The 27,170-nt window shown below is 38.5% G+C and overlaps 2 protein-coding genes across 11 annotated transcripts in view; one reads left to right on the top strand and one right to left on the bottom strand.

Moving 5' to 3' along the window:
• Nucleotides 1-13,188, bottom strand: part of PDCD10 (programmed cell death 10) — a 41,419-nt gene extending 28,231 nt beyond the window's left edge. The window contains exons 1-4 of one of the 10 annotated variants that reach the window (XM_046659565.1): nt 13,055-13,163; nt 11,818-11,969; nt 1,449-1,520; nt 941-1,012 (exon numbers count right to left, since the gene is read on the bottom strand). The gene's annotated coding sequence lies outside the window, so the exon portion shown is untranslated. Of the gene's footprint in view, nt 1-940; nt 1,013-1,448; nt 1,521-11,817; nt 11,970-13,049 lie in introns of all 10 variants that reach the window. The other 9 variants (XM_046659558.1, XM_046659566.1, XM_046659563.1 and 6 more) reach the window with 9 other exon arrangements.
• A 770-nt stretch (nt 13,189-13,958) lies between these two features.
• The window catches only part of SERPINI1 (serpin family I member 1), a 79,194-nt gene continuing 65,982 nt past the window's right edge, over nt 13,959-27,170 (top strand). The window contains exon 1 of the mRNA XM_046657894.1: nt 13,959-14,067. The gene's annotated coding sequence lies outside the window, so the exon portion shown is untranslated. The remainder of the gene's footprint in view (nt 14,068-27,170) is intronic.

Here is a 27,170-nt window from a genome sequence, read left to right as displayed (position 1 = left end):
TACAGAAAAATAAAACAGCAAAGATTATAAATTCTAATGTCTCATTTTTATTAGGGCTGCTAGGATGTCTTTTAGATCCTCGGGACACAACTAGTGTATAATTTAACAGTTCACAAAATTTTGAAAGTACAAGAGTTTCCAACCTACGTTAACCTTGCTTTACATATAAGCAAGATTCAAAAAGTCATGCAGCTTTTAGTAGAAAGCAAAATTTTCTCTATGGGAAAGGGTGCAGAGGGCTGCAGTTCCCAAATGTTGGATGACCTGAGCCATCACAGTCACTTCAGTGCCCATAAAAAACACATATTCCCAAGATTACTCAATCAGAATCTCCAAGAAAGGGTACATGAAGCTGTATTTTTAGCAGACAGCCCAGATGATTCTTGTAAACAAGACAGGTTGGAAATCACTGATACGGAAAGAACAGTGGCTAGAGTCAGAGGAACTAGCTGCTAAAGCCAGTCTCAGGGACAGAGGTAAAATGAAGTTTGACTAAGCTTCTGTGACAGGGGTTTTTGTCCAGATTTTGTGAAAGCTTCACTTAATCATGACCTTATTTCCCCATCAGAAACAGAAAGTGCATAAAATTATACTATCTTAAAGGCCTCGGTACTGTAAGATTCAATGATGATAAAATTTTATTATTGATATCTACCATAGATTCCAAAGTAGTCCATCTCACAGAAAGTTAAAAAAAAAAAAGGAAAAAATCTCATCAGATCATAAAAACGATTTACGAATTCTAGTAAGGAGATCCTCCCCAATAGTTAGTTGATCCAGGGTTTTAAATAACTGACAACCCCTTGCTTTCTCTGAAGCACCTGAAATCATCCATCATGCCCATCAAGCTCCTAGAGAAATCGAGTTATTCCAAGGCTGTGTAGACCAGTCTGGTCATTTCACACAGCTGGAAAGGTGGGCATCTGATATCACAACCTACCTTTTAGAGCCTTCTCATGTCAAAATGTTGTAGCCACTTCCAAACAAGAGACCAAAGGTTTAGAGGAGGAAGCTAGGAAAAAGGGAGGCAGAGGAACAGGGTAAGCAGGAGATCCTACTTAGAACAAAAGGAGATTGAAGCCTTCAAGACATACCTACAACTCTCTCCTTCTTCTGCAAATTATATTTTCTATAATCCCAGGTCTTCCATTATACAGTTTCCTATTTTAACAAGGTAATGTGGAACTCAACCTCCCTGAGGATGCACTGCTGTCAGTTTAGTACTTACAGAGTTTTGCATTTAGGGACATCTAGGAACAATCTCTTCTTAATGGTAAGTGTAATACATTAATATTACACTTTGCCACTGTATTTGTTTATATCTGTCAATTTTTTTTCTAGGCTTCTTCATATTAAATGAACTATTTGTGCAGAGATACGTGAAAAGAGCATAAGAAATAAGGTCTGAAAAGAGGGGCTCAAATCCTGGTAAAGCCATTATAGAGCACCTCGTCTCTGGGCAAGTCACTTCATCCCTCTGTGCTTCAGTTTCTTAAAATGGACGAAAACTGAGCTGTATACTTGAAAGAGATGTAGTTAGAATAAAAGATGAGGTAATTTCTAAATCAACCATAAAGCCTCTATATTAAATGATTTTAATTTACTAAGTTACTAAGCACTGTATTTTTGCACTTTTAAATAACCATTCAAAGAAAGTACACATTACACAATGATTTATCACTTTACTGGGAGGTCTAACCTACTCAAACAAATTTTAAGGGCACTCTCTGCTAAACCACAAATTCTGTGTATCTGACACCACTAACTGGTTGAACGACTACAGCTATGGTTTTTTAAAAAACAAGATCAAAAAGATATAATTTTCAATATCTCTTAAACATGACTGATCAAGGAAGCTTTTGTTGAGCTGTTAATTAAGAAGTAACAAAGGATCTAACTAAAACATCATCTGAAAGTTACAATGTCTTCGAAAACAGCTTACAGCAAATTAGAGTACAATGACCCGTGAAGGAAAAATGCCTAAATGTAGCAGTGTGCTACATTTCACTCCATTCCCTTCATCATTCTGTTAATTTCTGTCTATCTGTCACAGATACGTGTTCCCTAAGTAAGAAGCAGACTCGGTTCTAAACATATGCTTATAAATCAACCATTTAAAACACAATTTATTTTCCTACAGAGGGTTAAGTGAGAATTAAGGTTCTAAGAAAGACTTCAATATCCAGAATTTACCTAAAGAAAAACAGGACTAGGAGTGTTTCAATTATACTTAGCCAACATTAATAGCACTCGTACCACAGAGGCAACAAGCATAGTGATTCTAGAACCAGACTTGCCTGGATTCCATGCTGGATCTAGCACTTACTAGCTGTGGGACCCAAGGCAAGTTTTGTCTAACTTCTCTGTGCCACAGTTTTCTCATCTACTAACTCGGAATAACAATAGTATCTACCTCTGAAGGTGGTTGTGAAGATTAAACAAGTTATTACAGATAAAGCGTTTAGAGCAGTGTATGGCACACAGTAATTATTCAATATTAGCTATGACGATTAAGTACACTTTAATCTACGATGATAAGATCAGATCTCTTTCCAGAAGTCAGGTCTGCACAATCACCCAGCCAAAGAAATCAGACTCCTGAAAGCTGGATAAATAGAGGAAGATACGTGATTTTACACCTCTTTAAGACAGCACAATTCTCTTCCGTTTTTCAAATAAATCTTTTATCAAACCCTATAAATGAGAGACAAAACACACTAAACTCTTCATTCATCCAATAAATGTATTAAGTAACAGTTTACCAGCCCCTCCCTCTCACAGGAACTCTTTAAATACCTCTCTCTCCAGAATTTGAAAAGCACAGCTCTAGGACAACCACTATGCAAGCGTTATGAACAAAGCATTATGAAGAACAAGGGTGAGTGGTCCCAAAAGTAAGGGTAAGGGCTGGCAAAAGACAGCTGGACCCAGATTTTTCCATAACTCGGACAGTTCCAGATCTCAATCTTTCACCAGTAAATTTACCCTTAGTCTTGTCACATGCTTAGACATTTAAGAAACTTAAGTGTTAAGACCCTAAAATTTTAAAATGAAAAGAGTCATATTATCTAGTCCAATCTCCAAATTTCACAATTTAGAAATAAAAGTCCACAGAAATTCACATTAAGAAACACAACAGAATGGTGACACATATTTTAAACAAATACGCTACTGAACGACTACAGCCTATTGTCCAAGTTAGTCTGCCAAACCGAACGACCACTCAATCAGGTTACGGTCAAGACCCCCAGACTCCTTGTAGACTGTTTTGAGACTGAAGTCAGCGGAATGTGGCTCTGATTCAAGGTCGCTCTAGGATACTCAGCAGCACAAGCTTGAGGATCTTCACTTTGCTGCTGCTGAGCCCTCTGACTCACTCACCTTAAAACTTAACTGCATCATGTCAGGCTATGCCCCTGCGTATCTGGGGGAGTACTGTCTCCTAATACAGAAATCCATAAAATGGATGAAGTAATTAAGTTTTTATACACACAGATGGACACCACAGAGCAGTAGATAAGCACTCAGATTTGAAACAAAGACCCGAGTTTGAAATCTCAAACTCAGGTGGGTGATAGAAGTTATTTAATCTCTCTTTCTAAACTCAGTGAGAAGTTAATGAGAATAGTGATTGAAGCATTCATCCTCACAGGGTCATTAAGAGAACTAAATGCATAGACAAAGCACTTAATACAGTGCTTTAGTCACAGTTAATACTGTTATTTCTTGATATTGCTTTAGTTATTATTAGTTAATACTGTTAACTATTTTATCCAAAATTCTATGAACCTGACATGGCATCAGGACCGGAACCAGGAGGAGGCATCTAGACAGCTAGAAAACAAAATTTAGCTCTGACTTGCATGACACAGAGTGAGTGCCTCCTTAAATTTTGCACCCTAGGCCCCTGGCTTGCCTCATCCTAGTCCTGTCCCCGAACAACACACACAACACAGACAACGATAGCCTAATACTGATAGCACAACATCAGAAAGGCCACTTACATAGCAGATTTTTAAAACCTTTCTCCCTCATTTGCCACAATGGAGGTATAAATAAATCACCTGGGCCACTAGACAAAAGTTACATATATCATCCACAGCAAATTACATAGTTTCGGAATACTTAACAGAATTAAGCCATTACAGGCATTTTAAAACTATTTCCCAAGCTTATGTTAAAAATTACTTTTTATTCTCTTAATGTACATGGATCAACTTAATAAAGAAAGCAGTGGCCCAGAAGCAGACTGGGTAGCAGAGTGAAATCAAGATGCGATCAAAAACCATCTCAAGATAATTCAAAAAACAGGATAATCTTCATAGGATTATTAAAAGTTGACCACAGATTCAAAGGGCTCATTACTCTGAATTAGTTGATGGGAAATGGGAACAACAATAACAAAAATAGCAACAACTGGCTTCTAAGATATTTCTGAACAACTTGTTCAGCAGAAAAAATTATATATCTCTTTAGTTGTGACAATCCTCAATTTTTTTCCTACGCCAATGCCTGAATCCTGGTCTGAACATAATTCAAACGAAAACATTTGTTGGTGGGCAGGAAACAAATTTGGCCCCTGAATATGTTCATCTTTTGCCCATAAAGTTCTCAATCTAGTGGCTCAGGAATGAAATAATGCCTAACTGAATAGTCATTTAGTGTTTAATTGAGGTACATCTTTCTATTTTCTTTTTTGTTAGTATTTGTCATCTCCTATTTTAATTTCTCCAATATAATACTAAAGCTTTCCTTTAAAATCCCTTAGAAAATCAACTAAACTCAAGCCCTCATACTGTTTCTATGTTCTCTATTCTTCAAACTACCATTAAGGAGACTGTCCCACATGGGTCAGGCCTACCTCCTCTGTATCACTTAGAATCTTAGAAAGCTATTTAACCTTTTAACCCAATGACTTCTAACTGCCTAAATGTCCTTTCCGGTATGCAATGTGTATTTTCTTTACCTTACAAAATTTCTTTGCACTAAAACACTGCGACAAGGCACTCAAAAATTGATAAAATTATTAGCCCCAGATAACAAATTGACTCTGGTTCATTTAACAGTAGGTACTAATAAAGACTAGGTTCTATCTTGATGACATTTAACTTCATCTTTAGCTCCCAACTAATCTTAAATACAAATACTGTTAGTCACAAGAAATTAGGCCGAGAGAATGGCATCTGCTTATATTGTATATACAGTTCCTCTGTAACCTTGACTTGCAAAACTGTAATTCTTTTTTTCAGGAAGAGCACCAAAATTAAGGTAGCACCTCAGAAATCGCTCAAGTTTTGACAACACTGCCAAAATGCCAATTTTATTACAGATAAAGGCATTCACAAAGTATCTGTATTTCTCAATAAAAGGCCACAGCACTATTCAAAATCCTGTGGAATTAAATTAAGAAAGCCTCTCGACAGTCTGAACTGGTATAGGAAGCAGTTGCAGCCGAGGCCAGGGCTGACTCATTTACCATTCCCAACTGGCTTTTGTTGTAGCAACCTTACGTAAGTCTAAGGAGGCAGCAGGGGTGTAACATCTTAGGGTTTGGTCATTCCTTAACTCCAATCTCCACTGGAGTTCCAGTTCATCCTGAAGACAGGATGGTTGAGGAACACAGGAAGGCACGGTTCAGTGCCAGGGAGCAGAGGGTAAATTAGAGAAACTATCAATTTTTTCCCCTTCCCATAAGCTCTGATGCAAAATTATCAAATGAATTGATGTATGTAAAAGTACTTAAAACATCAGAAAGGCTAAATGCATCCCTTTCTATCCACTAAATTTATCTGCCCTAAAGAGAAGTTTTACTCCTTTCTCTATTTCCTAGTCCCTAGCACAGTACTCTGTAGGGTCAAAGTAAGTCAGTGACAGTGTTAGCTGGAGATGTGGTGATGAAAAGCCAGATACTGTCCATGCCCTTGAGGGCATTCGGTCTTGCAGGGAAGAGAGACAATAAAGAAATACATGTCAAGCTGCCACTATGCATAAATCCAGCGAGCATACCTGCATCACGTTATACATACATTTACCCTACGCAAGTTCAACTGACATACTTAACATTTCTTTAAAAGAAAAATAACTATTGGGGCCAGTCCAGTGGCGCAGCGGTTAAGTGCTTCGGTGGCCTGGGATTCACCGGTTCGGATCCCGGGTGCGGAGACGGCATAACTTGGCAAGCCATGCTGTGCTAGGCGTCCCACATATAAAGTAGAGGAAGATGGGAACGGATGTTAGCTCAGGGCCAGTCTTCCTCAGCAAAAAGAGGAGGATTGGCAGCAGATGTTAGCTCAGGGCCAGTCTTCCTCAGCAAAAAGAGGAGGATTGGCAGGAGATGTTAGATCAGGGCTAATCTTCCTCAAAAAAAAAGAAAGAAGTTGGGGCTGGCCCCGTGGCCGAGTGGTTAAGTTCGCGCGCTCCGCTGCAGGCGGCCCAGTGTTTTGTTAGTTCGAATCCTGGGCGCGGACATGGCACTGCTCATCAGACCACGCTGAGGCAGCGTCCCACATGCCACAACTAGAAGAACCCACAACGAAGAATACACAACTATGTACCGGGGGGCTGTGGGGAGAAAATGGAAAAAATAAAATCTTTAAAAAAAAAAAAAAGAAAGAAAGAAGAATAACTATTGAAATACATAGGTGATCATAATTCCATTTCATGCACATAAGCCCCAGAGTGAAAGAGATAAGAGACATGGATAAGCTACTCCTCCACCAGACTTAGAGCCACAGTGCCTCTCACAATAAGCAGCTCGCCACACTGTGATTCTTATATTATAACACACATTTCTTTTCCAACATGGTCTCTCAATAACAAGTCAAAGATTTCACCTAATACTCAAAGGAAAAGCAATTCTATTCCAACGCCAGAGGAAAACCTGGCTGTGCTGAAGTTATGTTAGTCTCCAAAGTGGTAACTTCCCAAGGGATTTTTTAGAGTAAGTTTGAATATAAGTAATTTTCACCTGCCACATTGACCTTAGCGCCTAAGATACAACATCTCTGCAAGTGCAACTCTAAAGCTAACTTCTCTTCACTAGAGCTCGACCACTAACATCGTTTTTACTGATGATTAAAAATAGGATCTCTTGAGTCAGCCAGCATGAAGTCAAACCCTAATTCCAAGCAATTACTGGTCGTGCGACCTTGGGCAAGTTGCTTAACATCTCTGCACTTAAGTTTCCTCGTTGAAATTAGGGATAATAGTGCCTCCACCTCACAGGGTTGCCGTAAGATTATACAAGAAGGTGTGAAACGCCTGCATGATGCCTTGTGCTTAGTTACTGCTCAATAAATGCTGGCTATCATATTATATCCTGGCTCATTTAAGGCAATTTCATACATAATATATGCTCAATCAATATTTGATAAATGAATGAACTGAAATATCATTATTATACAATCTAGACTTACTTCTGGTAAACTTATTTCCAAAGGACTGGCATGAGTAAACAGTAGTGACTACCATTTAATAAGTTCCACTGCTGTTACCCTATAATTCATAAATTTGCTGGTAAAATCCTCTCTCTCTTTTTTTAAACCATATAGCAACACTGGATTCTGGGCAACTGTAGAAGAGTGAGATTGAGACTGAATAAATTCAAATCACTTCTTGGGTGGTTGGAAAAAAGATCACCCAAACCAAAAATATAAGGGTGACCTTGAAAACAAGATTGTAATATTACACTACATTAAGATGCGATTAATTTTGTAGCTAAAACGAGAAAACTGAAATTTTCATCTTCATATACACAAAAATGGACCACCAAACTACACTGTTTAACTCTCTGTGAATACCTTATTTCTTTTTTTTGGTGAGGAAGACTGGCCCTGAGCTAACATCTGTTGCCAATCTTCCTTTTTGTGCTCAAGGAAGATTTGCTCTGAGCTGACATCTGTGCCAATCTTTCTCTATTTTGCATGTGGGATGCCACCATAGCATGGCTTGATGAGTGGAGTGTAGGTCCACGCCCAGGTCCAAACTCGTGAACCCTGGCCTGCTGAATTGGAGCATGTAATCTTAACTACTACAGCACTGGGCCAGCCCCTGCAAATACCTTATTTCTAATTGTTGCAATAAAGGTGCTTTCATTTTTTGCACTGTGTGTGTGTGTGTGCACATGCACACGCATATTCCTAAAACAGAAGACTGCAACTTTCTATAACAGTTCAAATACACGAATATACGCAATCAATCACGCTATTTAACTTCTAAATCACTTTTACAGTTTATATTATGGAGAAAAAATTATTTATCGTGTAATTAGCTTAAAATTCTTGTAACATTACCTAGCATACTGACCTTAATAATCCAACAACATATAAGCAGTACTTCAATTTTATCCTCTAAATATTGGTTATGATAGGTAAACGTGAATTTTTTTTTTTAAGATTTTACTTTTCCTTTTTCTCCCCAAAGCCCCCTGGTACGTAGTTGTGTACTGTTAGTTGTGGGTCCTTCCAGTTGTAGCATGAGGGATGGTGCCCCAGCATGGCTTGATGAGTGGTGCCATGTCCACGCCCAGGATTTGAACCAGCAAAACCCTGGGCTGCCCAAGTGGAGCATACGATCTTAACCACTTGGCCATGGGGCTGGGCCACAGGGCCAGGCCACGGGGCCAGCCCCCGGTAAATGTGAATATTTTATTCAAGATTCAAATAACATCAGGACTGACTTAAGAAAAAATAACTTTGGGACTTATCAGAGACATATTTAATAATAAAAACTGAGAGTATTATCAAATTTTAAAGCCAAATATCAGCAATCCCTTTTTGACAATATTTTGTGGGAGAGTGAAGTGGTGAAATCATGTAGGCATGTAAGGCTACAGCAAATCAGAGCTGTTGAATTTATTCTATGCCATTACTATAGTACTGTGAAGGACTAGCGAACCTGTTTTTCAGAGCAGAAACCTAACACAATTATTCATCCCTGAAACTTAGTTTTGTGTGTTTTAAAAATAATCATCTTTTACTCTCATAAGTATCTAGATTTAAAGCAAATAAGATTATCTTAAGACCCAACATTATGAAATATTTTCAAGCCCAAAATATAAGCTCCTTTGAAATAAGCACTACTCAATTTCATAAAGTCACCTTTTCTAAAGTAGGTGATATTAAAGGTAAAATTAAAGGAAGATACCATGATTGTAAACTGGGGGCTGGCCCTGTGGCCAAGTGGTTAAGTTCGTGGGCTCTGCTTCGGTGGCCCAGGGTTTCACCAGTTCAGATCCTGGGCGTGGACCTAGTACCACTCATCAAGTCATTCTGAGGCGGCATCTCACATAGCACAACCAGAAGGACCTACAGCTAGAATAGACAACTATGTACTGGGGGGATTTGGGGAGAAGTAGAAGAAAAAGAAAAAAAGAAGATTGGCAACAGATGTTAGCTCAGCTGCCAATCTAGGGGGGAAAAAACAAACAACAAAGAGAAAAAGGAAAATGAGGACAAAATGAGGTAACATTAGGGAAGAAGAGAATCCATTAAAAGTTAGTTTCTTTCATGTCTATATTTTGTTATAATCAATGCAGGACAGTGATAAGGTCTCCAAAAAGTTCTGTCATACAGAAATTTTGCTGAAATAGAAAATGACTTCTTTGTCCCTTCCCCATGGAAAACTATCCTGATATTAGAGTCCTCCAAGAAAGAACAAACGTCTTTCTACAATTTATATTAAACTTTTGTTAATAACTCTTTTTTATCTAAGGGTGGGAAGCATGTCTGTTTTCTTCATTTTTGTACTTCTGTCCCTAGCAGAGTGCTGGAGGCACTGTGCACAAATGCATTCCTTCATTCAATCATTTGTTCATTCATTCAGCAAATATTTGCTGAGCACTAACTTTGTACCAGATACCCTATAAGCAGTGAGGTGAAGCACACGACAAAGGAGAGGGCCCCCCTAGGTAGCGTATAGTCTAGTGTGAGAGACAGACATTTATGAAATAAATACAGAAATAATTAAGTTCCTATTGGGATGATGCTACAAAAAAGAAGTACAGATTGTGGTGAATATATAGTAGGAACTTACTCTACTTTTAGGAAGGAGGGATCAAAGAAGGTCTGGGAAGGTGTACCTGAGGAATCACATATAAACTGAGCCTTGAAAATAGCTAGGAGTTGGCCAGATTTAGGAAGGGGACGGGGAGCAGTCCAGGAAAGGGGATGGAACTTGTACAAAAGCCTCCAAGTCAAGCAGGAGCTTATGTATGTAGTAACTGAAAGGTCCAACAAATGACAAAGGCTGGGGATGAGGATGGAGAGCTGGACAGCAGACAAAAGATAAACTGTCAGCATTAAATACAGTTAAGAGGGTAATAGTATTTGAATATTTAAGTCATTTTAAATATTTTTCTCATGTAAAATAAATAGTCTAAGAGAACTGAGTCTTTACTCCACAATATCAAAGATGTGCAGTCAGAAGACCTGGATTATGCCTTGGTCCCACCAGTTACTAGTTGCATGACCTTACACTTAACCAATCTGAATCTCATCATTCTCTTTGTAAACAGGTACTCAATGATTTTACCTACTGGGAATACAACGCTAATACGCAGTTCTGTTCTTACAGGCCTTTTATCCTTAAAGAAAAAGAGACAGATGTATATGGAAGACATCCTAAGTCCTGTAAGAGATGATGTCCAAAAGCCGACACAAGGCTCCTACAAAACCCAAAATAAGAACAATTGTGGACATTGGTAAATTGGAAACTACTATAAAAATACAAGTGTACACATCACTCTGAACGCTAAATTAATACGCAGAGATCCAAAACGACCACAGTACTCCAGTATGTGACTTAAGATAAATACAGTAGAAACATCACTCCACCATTCCAACATAGGTGAAATAGCAAAACTATAACGGACCTCAGAGATGAAGAGAAGTTCGTGGGAGAAGTGAAGTAAGAACAAAAACTAACACATGCTGAACAAATGCAGAATATTAATTTGACTTATTTCCAAATTTACCTTTTAGTTCAAAAGCTCATTCCACCACCTCAGAGGTGTGTGTCAAAAGTCAGAACTCATTTCACACTTTGCCCCAGAAAAAGCCAATGCCCACAGTGCCATCTAGAAAATACATTACTATCACTTATGTTCAGTTTATGGTCTACTTAAACTACCGCACCCTTCTACCACAGCACAGAGCCAGTCATCCTTACATAACTTTCCATTTGTTTAGTTGGTCTTCCTTCCTTGTGTACTGCTTTACTCATGGTGCTCCATTATTCCTGATTTTATTTCATTCTACAGTATCCTACCTCTCTTCTATTTTATAGGTCATTTTAATCTCCAGGCCATCCTAACTTCAATCACAGGGGAATGTAATACCTGTAATTCTAGAAAGTATTTCTGCATTCAAAAGCTAAACACCTTGTTGATAACACTAACAACTGAAGAGTTCATTCAAAATGCAGCATATTTCAGTGGTCAACTTCTACAACAGTAAACCACGAATGATGACCTGCTATCAGTAGACATCTGATTCTTACGTACAAACTTATCATGACGAAATCCTGATGTCAATGAACAAGTCTAAAAATTCTATTAAAAAACTATCCATTAATAATATTCCTGAGCTATAACTGGTCATAACACAAAGTATAAAGGATAATACTGGAAAAACCACACTGCTTTCTGCTCAACATAAATTATAAATGTCCTATTTTCCCATTCTACATGTAAAATAAGGATACTAAAAGTCACAGATGATGCTAAAAAAAAATAAAACATGCAAGAGCCTGATGTTTTTATGTACACTCACACACAGAGTCAAGAAAATGAGGGAAAAGTCAACATAAATGTGATGTTACCTCCAAGAAATGCAACGTATCTTCTTTTCTAGTAAGGAGCAAACTAAACTCTCTTGTGATGCCGTGTTATTTGAAAAAAGCATAAAATACGTCTTGGGAAATAATTCCAATCCCACTGCTCTCAGTTTTACAAAATGAAGATAAAAACAGTCCTAAAGTAGGAAGAGAAAGGAGTATCTTTCAACTGCAAGAATGGGATATATCGTTTAACTGACGTCCTCCTATCTCATTATCTACCCTTTAAGATGGTAGTACAGTCCATCACTTAATCCACCCCTATTACAAGGAAAAATATGTAAATTGAAACTGAAGCTTTCTTCTTCTCTTCCGTTAGCGTGCGTCCTTCTTCTACTGAGGAATCTCTCCCTGGGTCAAAAAACACCTCTTCACCTCACAAATGGCGTCTTAGAAATATAATAAAATGCATTACTTTGCAACTTCTTCACTCTTTTCAAAAAACACAACCAATCTCCTTACTGTTTCTTTCTGGTGTGGCAGCTCTGATTCAGAAGCTGGACTACAACTGGATTAGAGATCTAGCCCTACGTGTGTGACCTTGGGCACGTCATTTATCTCCTCAGTTTCCTCATCAGCATCCCAACGTGAATGCTCTTTGAAAACAATAAAGATGCAAAGTCAGATTAGGAATCACATCTAAAATGGTTAAGCTTTTCTGCTCAGGGCAAAATTACCTACTTGGAGGAGTCATAGCACGAACTGAAACTGAATCCGTAGATCTCTGTCAACACTGACTCTTCCTTCTACAGTTCTCCTCTTTCCTCAAAGGGCATAACCCGAGTCACCCCAAGAGCAGACTTCCAAGCGCCCCTTCCTTCCTCCACTCCTTCTCTATCCTACTTCTACAGCAGGGGGAAAATAGCAGCCCCATCTCCCCGCCCCAAGCCACACCTTCACAGGCCCCCACCCCAGGCACATCCGCTCTTTCCCGTCTCCGGTGGCCCCAGAGGCCAACCTCGCCCTTCCCCTCCCGCCTCCACCTAGAGGAGACTTCCTGGAGGCGTTCAGGCCTGAGCAGGGCAAGCGGCATTTACAAACCCGCTTTACGCCACTCGCGTAGGGTAACCTCGCTTACGCCCATAGGGCCCCGTTCCCAGCCCCGTCCGCTCCGCCTGCCGGAGCCGAGCCCGAGTGCCTCAGCCACGGCCCCTGTATGACCCCAGACCTCTTCTGCTCCGCGCGGGGCTACAGGGACTGGGACAGAAGAGCCACACCTTACCAACAACTGAGGCACTGACTTCACTTCCCACCTTTGGAGCCCTCTTCAACTCCCGGATCAATTCACTCCGGCGACGCCGGAAGGACCCGAGAGGAACCAGGCGTTGTCCGGAATCCTGCCCAGCCGGAGTCGCGCAGGGGCCTATGGGGACTCGTAGTCCCGTTCGCCGGCGTCCTCGGCAAGTCCTACACAGGCAAGACTACAATTCCCAGCAGGCCGTGCTGTGAAGCCTAAGGCGATGGGTGGGGACACTTCTAGCCAATAGTAGGAGAGTTCCCTGCCTTTGCGGGAGGAGGTGAGATGAAGACAGAGGGTGCACGGAAAGAAGAGGAAGGGAGGGGTCAGCTCTCACCTGCGCCAATCAGGGTGCAGGGTCGGCCCCGCGGGCGACTCACCCATTGTGGGGGCGGGCTGGCAGAGTAGAGGAAGGAAGGGGGGTGGGGGGAGAACTCGAAGTGGAGAACGTGGGGTGGCTGAGTTGTGGACGCCGCGGCGGCGGAGAGGAAGCATCGCGGGAATCGTCGGGGTGGAGTGAGGGCGCGGTGTGGGGATGCGCCCCGGACAGAGGAGTAGCTTCCCCGAAAGCCGCCGAGCCCCAGGCACACCGGGCGGCCAGACCTGCGGGTCGGGGAGGGATCCGTTGAGCCTGGGCTCCTCGTGGAGGGGCCCGGACGGGGCGGGAGGCAGCTCCAGGTGTGAGGTTACGGAGTGAAGGGAGAGGGGTCCCCAGGGCAAGGGAAGCGACAAAACAGCTGCAGAAGTGCAGGACGCGGGAAGGTACCGGGGCAGCAGCTTCCCGCCGCCTCCAGCCGGGGCAGCAGCAGGAACAGCAGGGGGAGGAGCAACAGCTGCCGAATTCGCCAACTAGAGGAGGGGGAGGCGGAGCTTGGGTCCCTGTAGCAGCCGAAGGCGCTGCCTGGACTGTAGTTTCCCGGGAGAGACGAGAGCGGAGCGAGTGCAGTCCTGCGAGCAGCTGCTCCAGCATCCCGCCAGGGGTTGCAGGTGTGTGGGAGGTAAGCGTGGCTGCCTCCTGTGGGCATCTGCACAGTGCCCGGGAGAAAGCGTCTTCCAATAGGAATTATATCAAGGCATGGCTAAAAAGAGTCTTTGCTTCGGGTTAAGGAACTGGTGCAAGCCCTTTTAGATGAAAGGAGTACATTTTTGGACTTTAAGGGGGGGAAGCAAAAGGTGTCTTGACTCTGGATTTAAAGGGCGTGGTTAGTGTTTTTGGTTTGAGTTGTACGGTTAAAACTGTTCTGGGAGATTTTAAGATTGAGGGAAACCCTGCCGATTGAGGACAAGGTGGATATCTGGATAGATGCGTAGCTGGTAAAAACCAAAAATTTTGTCATTGATACAGAATTACTTCAGAACTCTTTCCCTAGGAAAATAACTTTGCATTCTTCTTCAATGCCTACCAGTTAACGTTTTATCAGATTGTCCTGCTACCGACCTGTTTTCCAAGGTGGTTGTACTGCAGGTTCCTAGAATTGAAAGAGATCTGTATTAAAGAAGCAAATGCAGGCAGGAATAATCGAGATGACTGAACCTACCAGAAGTATAACTTTTGTCAGAAATAATGTAAAAATGTGTTTTAATGGATGGATACTTAGCTTTCCTTTCAGTGGCTCTAAAATATTGGAACAAAGACCAGGACTCAGCCTACAGTGGGAACGTATGGTGTACCTCATTGCTGCTCCTTATTCTCTCATTTGTGTCCGATAATATTTGTACATTTTAAAAAACTACAAGAGCTGTGCGAGGACCTTTTCTGTTTAGGGAGTATGTGCTAAATGGTTACCCTTAGTATGGGTAATGATGGGTTCAGACTTAAAACACATGATAGTATCATAAAATAATAGTTTGTTCTTGGTATTAAACCATGTGTGATTTCTTTGAATGTGATTAAATACGTATGGATGAAAATATGTTTTGATACTAGGTAAAGGTGAAAGTTGCACCTACCTTTGTGTAACTGTGACAAAATTACAGCCTTTTCATTGTAGAAAAGTATGTAAAAAGCTATTTGCCTAGTTCATTTCTCTTTTCTTTTTGTTAAGAGGTTCCCCAGATTATATGGCTTTTAATCATAGTAGCATATTGCAGCACATTTTGCTCTAAAATGCTTTCGTTATGACAATTGTATATTTCAGAGTCTACCTGAATAATCTGGATTTTTTTGAACTAGGGTCAATAAAATGGAGGAATTACTTTCTATTTTCTTGTTCTCATGCTTTCCTGATTTATTTATGATTTTTGGATTTTATTTCTGTAATGCATGCAAAATTCCTGTTTGAAAAGAAATGGCTGGAAGGAATTGTCTTCATAGCTTAAAGTTCAGTCCTACTGTGTGCTGATACTGATAAACCTGAGTGATTTATCAATGTATACGCTCCTCCCCTCCAGCACCCCCTCCCACACGCCAAAGAAATATATAGACTGACAAATCTTAGAAAAACAGCTGCTATTAGATTGTCCCCAAGCAGATCAGGTTAAGTATTAGAAGCAGCAAAGATCTTAGAAGAAAGAAAAAGCAACAGTAACCACTAAACTTAGCAGCCATGGTAAGGATCCGATTTTATGTTTGCTACATCATGGGAGAGTCTGTTAATTCACATAGCTGATATGACCCTGTGAAAATGATTTTAGGGGAAAAAAATGGGTACTGCAGTGTAGTGAAGCTTGGAAAAGATTGTGTTTGCCCTTGTTGTTTGTGACTAAGTGGATTGTCCTGAATCAGTCTTAGATTCTCTCTCAGACTCTGCTACTGGTTCATTTTGTGAAATTGAATACCTGCTGTCACTGGGCTATTTCCTCCATGTAATAATAATTAATAATAATATTGAATGAAGTTCTTTCAGAGCCTTTATTAAAAAATCTTTTTGAAAGGATTTGGTTGATTTTTATCAGTTAATAACCAAGTAAATGGGATAGAGAATAAATATCAAAACAGTTGAAATTCACATGTACTTTGAATCCCAAGTATTTATAGGTCTTTTGCTCTGAGGTTTCATAAATGATAGCATCTCATTAGGAATAAATGAGTTTGTGGTATTAGAGTACTGGATTTTTCGCCTGTTTCCAACATTTGGATCCTTTTTATTGTGTCAGTGAAAGAGATTGGGTTCCTATATCATTTGGGAGTAAGAAGACCATGTTTTTATCATCTCCAATGATAAGAGAGAAAATAATTGACAGTAATGGTACCTGGGTATTTGTTACGTTGAACTCTTTGGCACGTTTTAAATTGGTGTTCACGTTAAATCAGATAATCTGAAGACATCTTGATTGTATGTTACTGGTGTTGAGAAGATTCACTATATGACAGTTTATAATTTTATGTAAAGTACTACCTAGGTTAAAAGCATATTATTTATTCTGCTCTTAAGTTTTACTGTTTGTGTATGGCTATCAGTGAGTATATATATGATAAAAAAGAAAAACCAATGGAGTGCAGAATGACCTTCTTGAATGGAAGATGCTCTGAGGATTAATGTTCTTTAGCCAAAAGACTTGGTTAGTTTCAAATTACAATATACTTTGGATTTTTTTAAATTTAAAACTCTGACTCTAAACCTATTGAGTAAAAATAATTGAGTAGCATGGATTTCTCTGTCGAACAGGAGGATTCACTGATGCATGTAGCACAAAAGAACAGGACTTAAAGGTTCAAGATCAAATGGTTTTGGTGCGGTGGGGGATAGATGTGAGGAAAACTGAGAAACATACCCTTAGCAAGAGAGAACAGAGATTGGATCTTTTTTTGTTAAATGCCTGTAACTGATTCCATGGCCTTTTTTTTCCCCCATCGTTAATTTCTGGAGCCCTGTATCCATGGTAGAAGACAGTACTTTCCTACATTGTCATTTTAACTGGAGTCAGACTGACGTTAATTCATTAGATTTTTTAATCATCATGGGTTATTAAAGCAAAGCAGAAAAGATTCTGCATGTATATATTCACTTCTAAGTGAAGCATTATTATTTGGACATAGTATTAAAAAGAAACAAAAACCTAAAATGATGTTTCCCCCCTTAATAACAGAGGTACTTGAACCAGACGCTAAAGATGAATAAGACCCCTCTTCCCCCACTTTTAAAGCAGACTCCTAAGGTTAAACACTGCTTTGGGGATCAGGATTAATTATTATACAAAGGCAAGCATTTGTTTTCATTTTGTTTTCCATCTTACCTCTAATGTTTTCAGAATTTATGTCTTAAAGTTTGGTAAGTGTTTTTTCAGCAACTAGATTATTAGCTCTTGGAGATTATGTCCTTACTTCTTTCCTATCTCCTTCTCGTTCTGAGCGCCTTATATCATGCTCAGCATAAAGAAGTAGCCTTGTAACCACTTACTGAACTAGAACTATCGGCCAGCACTTCTGTAATGTACACGTTGAGACATCTTGCACTTTGATAGACAAGAGTCAGTTGACCTTGTGGAATAATCACTATACATTAGGCCCTCTGAGAATGTCTTTGTTCTGCTTAGCCTTTGCAAAAGTGTCCATTGAGCCCAGTTTGACTCAGATTGTGTGGGCTGCAAAGACTTATCTACAACTTTGCAGGCCAGTGTTTCTAAATTCATCCCAGAAAGAGGGAATGTGGGTGGGGGAAAGGGCTCTCCCACTGTGGCACCCAAGGTCTGCGTTTTACAGCCGGGGAGACTGCAGCTCACCAGCATTGTACCTCAAGTAAAATACCTTTGTTGAAGCTTATCTATAAAAAGCATATTTCATTTTATAAAAACTGAATTTGCTCTTACATTTTTCTAATCATTCTTTCCAAAAGAAAAAAGAAGAAGAAGAAGAAGAAAAGAAGTCAGACTGATTGTGTTTTAAGCACATGTGGGGTTGGGCATTTATTGTTTTCTGCATTTGACCTTCCAGAAACAAATTAATCTGGTTAAGGTTAAAATTAAGCATTCAAATGTGATTTTTTTCATTATTGTAAGACCTGTAGAATTCCAGTTAATTGTAAATAGTTCTTTAGTAGTAAGTTTAATAGTAGCAGATATTTAACTGTCTTTTGTTTGCTTTTTCACATACTTTGACTATTATGCTGATAATTACAAATTGGCCTAGAAGTGATGACTGATTAATCTTCCTTGTTCGTGTTCCTTAGGCATTACTCTCAATGCTTAGCCCTTTGCCTTGTGTAGAGTTATCTGAGTTCGTAACTGTCCTCCACACCAGATGCTTAGTATCTTTAGCACTAAAACTGAGTTTCATTCACCTTTGTATTTGTTTTGAGAGCTTTATACATAGTCTATACTTGGTAACAATTTGTTTAAATATTTGACAACCTATAATGAAGCATCATTTCACGTTTTTCACAAACAAGTACAACTAGAAAAATGAATTTTTCTTAGACATCTGGTTTCGCACCAAAGTCAGCCCTCTGCCCATAGGAGTTGCTTATAGTAGAGCTAAATATAAATATCACTGTCTTTTGTTGGATTTCTGAATGAATAGAGCAAACATTGCTATTACCTGCAATCTTGCATATGTGTACTTCAGATGTAGATTTCTTAATTGGGTGCCGTTTGGAATTTGTGTGGTCTGTCCTTGCTTTGAACTTGGCTGACCTAAAGATGTACTTTTAAGTAACATTGTCCACACATATAGACACATTCTGTGACTTTTTTTTCTTGACACATAGCAATAGAGACTTAGAGAAAAATAAGTGTAGTATGAGACTTTATCGTAACTAAAATTTACTTGGTCTTCAATATTCAGTTTTCAGTGAAATGGTTGCTTTGGGAGGCCTTCTTCAGGCTTCTTAAACCTAAATTATACACGTGGTTGTCTTCTGTGAGGCAGCATCAGGAAGGGATGAGTTCTGAGATTTGGCATTAAGAGTGCTCAGTACTGGCCTTCTGAAGTGTGCACATACCTCCAGCTCCACCCACTGCTTTGAGGCCCCCTTCTGGTTCGGCCTAGGAAAGGAGCCTTCTGAGCTCCTCACAGCTCCTAATTTATGGGAAGGACGTCAGATGGAATTTACTTTGATTTAATAACCTCATTTTCCTAAGTATATTGTTTTTCCCACATAGATCTCATATTAGAATTACCAGTAACAGTAACTCAGGTTTCCCAAAGTGGTTTCATAGCACAGTCTAGCAATTCAGTGAGTACCTGTCAACTTGTAGTCCATTTCTTGGCTTCTTTTTTTTTCTTTGCAGGGGAAGGGTTGCCCTAAGCTAACATCTGTTTCCAATCTTCCTCCTTTTTTCTTGATTTTTCCCCCCAAAGCCCCAGTATGTAGTTGTGTATAGTTGTAGGTTCTTGTGGTACTATGTGAGCCACCGCCACAACATGACAGACAAGTGGTGTGGTTTCGTGCCCAGGAACCAAACCCAGGGGGCCAAAGCAGAACGCGCTGAAATTTAACCGCTAGGCCCTAGGCCATCAGGGCTGGCTCTTGGCTTCTTTTGAATGGACCCGAAGAGCTAACTGGAATACTTTTGATGTTTTACCCACATTGAATTTCTTCTGTCGTTTTCTTGATAACCTAAATTTTGTTTTAAAAAACTAGTTTTATTTGAGGTCTTTTAACCCTGTGTAACTTGAACAGTTAGTTGATTTTATTACTTTTCCATCTTTGACTAATACGTTATAAATACCGTATGATGATGTATATTTTTGCCATTCACTTGAATTAACTCGGTTATTGGAGCATTTAATTGTTGTGTACTTCACAAAGCAATTTAAAATCATCGAAGCAATTAATGTTTTTTAAATATGTTCAGACTGCCAGTTAAGAAACCTCTACACAGTATCCTAAATTGCTTGTAGATAGCAAGTCACTAAAGCAGATTAAATTGTATTTCAAATCATGTCATTTGACATATAATACTGAATGAAATTTCTACAATACCATTATTCTCACAGCTACATAATAATGGTATAATTTTTGTTTTTGCTAAATCAGCAAACTTTTTAAAAATTATATGTGTTCTTGAGCACAAGGTGCATTAACAAATCTAAGTCAAAAAAGTAATTTTTTCTGTATTTCAAAGTTTCTGATTTTTTAAAAAATAAAATGTCAATAACTCAGTTATAAAGGTCTAATAATAACTATTCATGTCTTTTTAATATAACATCAGCTTTAGCTAGTAATTAGTAATTAAAATTAAACATTTTGAAAGAGAAAGAAAGCTTATTATGCAAGCTTGTTTTTTCTTTTTTTAAAAGATTTGCGCCTGAGCTAGCATCTGTTGCCAATCTTCCTTTTTTTTTTCTTCTTCTTCTCCCCAAAGCCTCCCAGTACATAGTTGTATATTCTAGTTGTAGTACCTTCTGGTTGTGCTGTGTGGGACGCTACCTCAGCATGGCCTGATGACCAGTGTGTAGGTCCTTGCCCAGGATCCGAACTGGGGAAGCCCTGGGCCGCCCAAGAGGAGTAGCTGAACTTAACCACTCAGCCACAAGGCTGGCCCCACAAGCTTATCTTAAAAGCAATTTTGTACTCACCTTACATGGCCCAAAAGTAATTGACAATTTAAAAAATAGTTGTAAAGTATATATCAATTAGAAATGCTTTTAGCTGCAAGTTTTATGCACAATAATGTAAAACAACAGGGATTTATTTTTCCAGAACAAGAAATCTAGAGGAAAGTAGTTATTTACTTTTTGTTTAAGAGGCTCAACATTGTCTGGGTTTTGTCCTCATGCTTTTTCTCATGCTGGCTGCAAGATGGGTGCTTCTGCTGGTCCAGGTATGACATTCTAGCTCGGGGCAGAAAGAATGAGGAACAGCTGTGCCTTATTGAGTCTTTCTCTTTTAATCAGGAAGTAGAGCTTTCCCAGTGACCTCCAGCAAATGTCCACCGTGGACTTAACTGGCCTATGGCATGTGGCTGCTGCTAGCTTTAAGGGATGTTGAGATATGAAGGACTTTGGCCTTTGTAGTGGATGAAGCAGGGGAAGAGTGGTTTGAGAATGGTTTGGGGTTAACCAGTCCATAGTTTCAACGCAAGTCTGATAATTAAACCATATTAACTTTAAATTGTAGTCTTTCTGGTTCTGACTCAGTGCCTCCTATTTGTTTGTTTCCCCAGGTTAGAAAACTCTAACCTTCTTATACCAAGTATTTACTTCTGTGCCTACCAAATTTCAAGTCTCTGGACAAAGGCATTCCTCGGAGACTGATGGTATCTCTGGTTAAAAGGCCATCTAGCCCATTCCATCTTTAATACTTGTGTATTTAAAATGCATTTAATCTGTACTTTTCATTACAGATATATTCAGTAACACTTGAAAGGATGATTCTATTATAAATCTGTTTTCAACCTAAAAGTATCAAAAAGTCTCCATTTGGACTGCATTGAAGAATATGGGTAGAATGAAAATGAAAGAACAATTGAATATTAGAATTAGAAGCCCAGAAGCAGAAGAAATTGATCTGTGTGGTAATCAGGGTAGGCTCTGAAGAAGTAGGGCAACGTGGTGTGTTGGTTAAGAGCAGAGGATGGCAAGCTACCGCCTACAGGCACACCACCTTTTTTTGTAAATTATTTTTGTTTTTTGAAACACAGCTATGCCCGTTCATTTTTGTGTTGTTAATACTACTTTCTTGCTACACCAGCTGAGTTGAGCCACTGCAGCAAAGACCATATGGCCCAAAAACCTAAAATATTTTCTGTCTGTCCCTTTTAAAAAAATTTGTTAACCACAGGGTTTAAGAGTATTGGCTCTAAAGTCAGACAAAAGTGGGTTCAAATTTGGTTTTCTAATCTGTAACTTGACTCAAAGGCTGTTTATGTTGATATAATGGGATTTCACATAAGGTGCATTGTATAATACCTGGCATGTAGTAGATGTTCATTAAAGGTTATTTTATTAAGTGTTATATTTTATTATGATTGCTTTAAGTGTACTATAACTTTTAATTCAAATGGGGATTTAAAACTCTAAGTTTAAGTACTCCGTATATCTAAAATAGATGTTCAGGAAACTGGGATGGGTATCATCTAATTATTAGAAATTTTCAAGAGTTGCACTAAATATTGTATAGGGACGATGAGATTGGTGTAAGAGCCAAACAACCTAAGGGTATAGAAAAATAAAGCCCATACTTTAAAATACAGTTAATTGAGACTGAATAGCATATTATATATTGTAGAAAGCTATGGTAGTCAATTAAAAAAGAAGTTAAGATACTTTATTGAAGCTTAGAGGAAAATGATATTTAAAAGTGAATATAATAAAGAGGGGACATCACTACCAATCTTACAGAAATAGAAAAGATTATTAGGGAATACTATGAACAATTACATGGCAACAAATTAGATAACCTAGATAAAATGGGCACATTGCTAAAAAGATACAAACTACGAAAACAAGAATAGAAAATCTGAATATAGACTCAAAAATCCTCAACAAAATACTAGCAAACCAAATCTGGCAACAAATAAAATATTATATACCATGATCAAGTGGGATTTATTCTAGGAATGCAAGGTTGGTTTGATATGAAAGTCAATCAGTGTAATACATCATATCAATATAATAAAAGACATGATCATTGCAATAGATGCAGAAAAACATTTGACAAAATCCAACATATTTTCATGATGAAACACTCAACAAACCAGGAATAGAAAGGAGCTTCCTCAACCTGATAAGGGCATCTACAAAAAACCACAGCTAGCTCATTCATAATGGTAAAAGACTGAATATTTTCCCTTAAGATCAGGAATAAAAGAAGGATGTCTGCTCTCACCTTCTGTTCACATTTTACTGGAGATTCTAGCCTGGGCCATTAAGCAAGAAAAAAATAATAAAAAGCATTCAGATTGGAAAGGAAGAAGGCAATCTATCTCTATTCACTAATGAAATGATCTTGTATTTAGAAAATCCTAAGGAATCCACAAAAAAATTATTAGAACTAATAAACAAGTTCTGCAAAGTTGCAGAATATAAGATCAGTATAAAGAAATCAATTGCATTTTTATACACAAGCAGTGAGTGTCAAAAAATGAAATTAAAAATAATCCATTTGCAATAGCATAAAAAAATTAAATAGCTAGGAATAAATTTAACAAAAGAAATACAAGACTTGTACACCAAAACCAGCAAATGATGTAGAAAACAACAGTTAAGGAGATTAAAGAAAACCTAAATAATTTGAAAACTCTCTCATGTTCATAGATTGGAAGACTTAGTATAATAAAGATGCCAGTATTCTCCCAATGAATCTACAGAGTCAATGCATCAAAATAGCAGCTGCCTTTTTTGCAACAATTGACAAGCTGATCTTAAAACATAGGTGAAAATGCAAAGAACCCAGAGACATGTATCTGTGGAATACAATTGAGAGTCCAGAAACAAACCCTTATATTTATAGTCAATTGATTTTCAACAAGAGACAGGATAAGTCTTCAACAAAAGATACTGAGACAACTGGATAGCCACGTTTTGTAAAGAATGAAATTGAACCCTACGTCACACCATATATAAAAACATAACTCAAAATGGATCACAGGCCTAAATGTAAGAGCTGAAACTGTAAAACTCTCAGAAGAAAGCATGAGAGTAAATTTTCACCACCTTGTATTAGTCAATGGTTTCTTAGATATGACACCAAAATCACAAGGGACAAAAGAAAAATAAATCTAGCTTCATCAAATTTAGAACTTTCATGTTTCAAAGGACGTAATTAAGAAAGTGAAAAGACCACAACATGGCAGAAAATATTTGCAAAGCAAATATTTGAGAAGAGACTTGTCTCCAAAGTACATATAGAACTCTTAAAACTCAAAAATAAGAAGACAACACAATTAAAAATAGGCAAAGGACTTGAATAGATATTTCTCTCTCCAAACAAGATATACAAATGCCTGATAAGCACATGAAAAAATACACAGCATCATTAGTCACTAGGGAAATGCAAATCAAAACTACAATGAAATACCTCACTCCCACTAGATGGCTGAAATTAAAAAAGATAATAACAAGTATCAATGAGGATGTGGAGAAAATTGAATCCTCGTAAGTTATTTGTAGGATTGCAAAATGGTGCAGCCACACTGAAAACCGGTTTGGCTATTCCTCAAAAAATTAACCATAGAGTTAGCATATGACCTAGCAGTTCCACTCTAGATGTATGCCTAAAAGAATTGAGAAAATATGTCCACACAAAAATTTGTACATGAATGTTCATGGCAGCATTATGAATAATAGTCAAAATGTGGAAACAGCCCAGTGTCTCTCAGTGGACGAATGGATAAACAAAATGTTGTATAGCCATGCAATAGAATATTATGACCATAAAAGGAATGAAATATTGATAGATGCTACAACATGGATGACCGTGGAAAACATGCTAAACAAAAAAAGCCAGACACAACACGCCACATTTTATATAAAATATGCAGAATAGGCAAATCCTTAGTGACAGAAAGTAGATTAGTACTAAGGGACGAGGGGAATGGGGGATGACTGCTAATAGTTATGAGGTTTCTTCATAGGGTGATGAAATGTTCTAAAATTAGATAGTTGTGATGGTTGCACAGCTTTATGAACATAGTAAAAAACCACTGTTATACATTTTAAACGTGTACATGGTAAAAGTGTAAATAAATATAATATAAACTGATTTTTAAAAATTGGGAAGATTTATAGAAGATTGAATTATAAGGAACCAAGACTAGCAGATAAAAGTAAAGTAGAAGGAAATATTCTCATTTTATAGCATTTGGCTTCAGCACATTAGGCAAAATTGGTGAAGTGAGATCCAAATCTGGCCACACTTTGTTAAGGTTATTTTTAGAATCTTAAAATGAAACGGGGGGGGGGGAGAACACGTGAAAACAAAGGGAGTAGAAAAATCACCTTGTCATTGGGCTTCTCTCCTTTAGCACTTAATGATAGAAGGCGCTGAAACAATGTGTACAGAATGGAATAAGTTTAAAATTAAAAACTTCTTACCCAGCCGAGCTGTGACTCCTTGTGCATAAGAACAAAAGAACAATCTTCTCAGTTATCAAACGGCAAACACACACACCGCCGCCACCACCACCACCGAAAACAACAACTGCATACTTTGCTGACCGAATCCTGAGAATCGAGAACCCAAGATTAAGAAGATTAAAGTGACATTTAAATAGTTGCTGCTATTTTAAAACAATTCAGATATTAAAAATGTTATAAAATAAGATGCCTTATGTTAGAAAAAATTAATAAAAATGTTCTGCATCAAATACGCAGATCATTTGAAAAATACAGAAGAGGATGTATAAAAATCATGTTAAATGCCTTATTTTACAAATGGTGAAGTCACTAGGTGTCATTTTATTCTTCACATTCATAGAAAATATAATACATAACAAAAGAAATGTGATCAAAGCAAAGAGGAAAAGAATAAACAAGAAGCATGACAAAATGCTAAACAAATGCATTACAATTAATAATAGATTTAGCCTCTTAATGAAAGGTAGAAACTGCCATTCTGGGTGAAAAGCAAAATCAAACTACACTCATGGGTCACATAATGACGTTTCTGTCAACGGAGGACTGCATATATGATGGTGGAACCATAATATTGTAATAGAGCTGAAAACTTCACCTGGTGATGTTGGAGCTGTCATAATGTCATAGAACAATGCATTACTCATATGTTTGTGATTATGCTGTTATAAAGAAATGTACTACACTGCCAGTCATAGAAAAGTATAGCACATACAATTATGTACAGTGCATAATACTAGATAATAAACAACTGGTACTGGTTTATGTGTTTACTGTACTATTTGTCATTATTTTAGAATGTACTGTTTCTACTTATGTAACAGTAGGCCATGTTATGCCAACAGCAGCCTCATACATCTCATGTTTACCTCATCTTTTGATTGCATTATTTTCTCTTGTGCTTGATTTAATCTCATGTTGTTTTGTTCATCACAGCCCCTAAGTGTACCAAATCCACTGCTAGTGTTGCCAGTAAAAGGCCACTTTGAGTGACTGATCTGGAAACAAAATTAAAAGTGATTAAGGAAGGACTATGAAGGTGAAAATCAGTGATGCTTATTGCTCACCACTCAGACGTGTCCCATTCCACCATAGCTATGATCTTGAAGAACAAGAACAAAGTGATGGAAGCTGTCAAAGGATGTGCTTCATTGAAGGCAATGAGACTAACAGAAGGTTGGGAAGGGCTTATATCAGACGTGGAAAAACTTCTGATGACCGGGATTGAAAACCAAACCTAGAAGTGTATCGCTCTCAGCACCAGGACGATTGTGGCCAACGTAAAAAGTTCGTTTGTGATTTTGAAAGAAAACCTGGACTTGACTACAATGTTGAATTTACTGCTAGCTGTGGGTGGTTTAAATGATTAAAAAATTCTTTAATTGTTATGTAATATGAGAGTGAGCAGTGAGCCTGCAAGTGCTGATGTGAAGGCAGCTGAAGAAGTTTTGGAAATTCTGGATAAGGTGATCCTTGGGGAAAATTACTTGCTAGAACAAATATTCAATATGGATGAAACCTCCCTGTCCTGGAAACAAATGCCTGAAAGGATGTTCATCCATCCAGAGATGAACTCAATACCAGGTTTCAAGGGTTTTAAGGATAGGATAATAGTCTTGCTTGGGGGCAATGTTGCAGGCTACAAATTGAAACCATTTGTGATCTGGTGCAGTGAAAATCTCAGGGCCTTTTAGCATATCAATAAGCCCACACTGTCAGTGTACTGCAAGAGCAATAAGAAGTCATGGACGACCCAGCTCCTCTTCCAAGATAGCCTCCTGAATTGCTATGCCAGCAAAATGGAGAAGTACAGTTTGGAGAATGACAGATCTTTCAAGATTTTTGCTTATTGTTGGTGATGCTCCTGGACATCCTCCTTTTGTTCATCTTTATCCCAAAATCTAAGCGGTGTTCTTCCTCCAAACACCAGCTCTTTGATCCAACCAATGAATCAAGGAGTTACAGCAGCTTTTAAAGCCTACTACCTGAGGAGGACCTTTGCCCAGGCTATTGCTGCAAGTGAAGAAGACACTGATGCAATTCTGGAATGGTTATGACATCTATGACTACATCAAGACCTTTCTTTGACTTGGGGTGATGTCACCAAAAAGTGTATAAATGGCTCTGGAAGAAGACTCTCAAGAA

The sequence above is a fragment of the Equus quagga genome, chromosome 4 (assembly GCF_021613505.1).
Source record: "Equus quagga isolate Etosha38 chromosome 4, UCLA_HA_Equagga_1.0, whole genome shotgun sequence".
Taxonomy (NCBI): Eukaryota; Metazoa; Chordata; class Mammalia; order Perissodactyla; family Equidae; genus Equus; species Equus quagga.
This window is presented reverse-complemented; position numbering and strand designations above follow the sequence as displayed.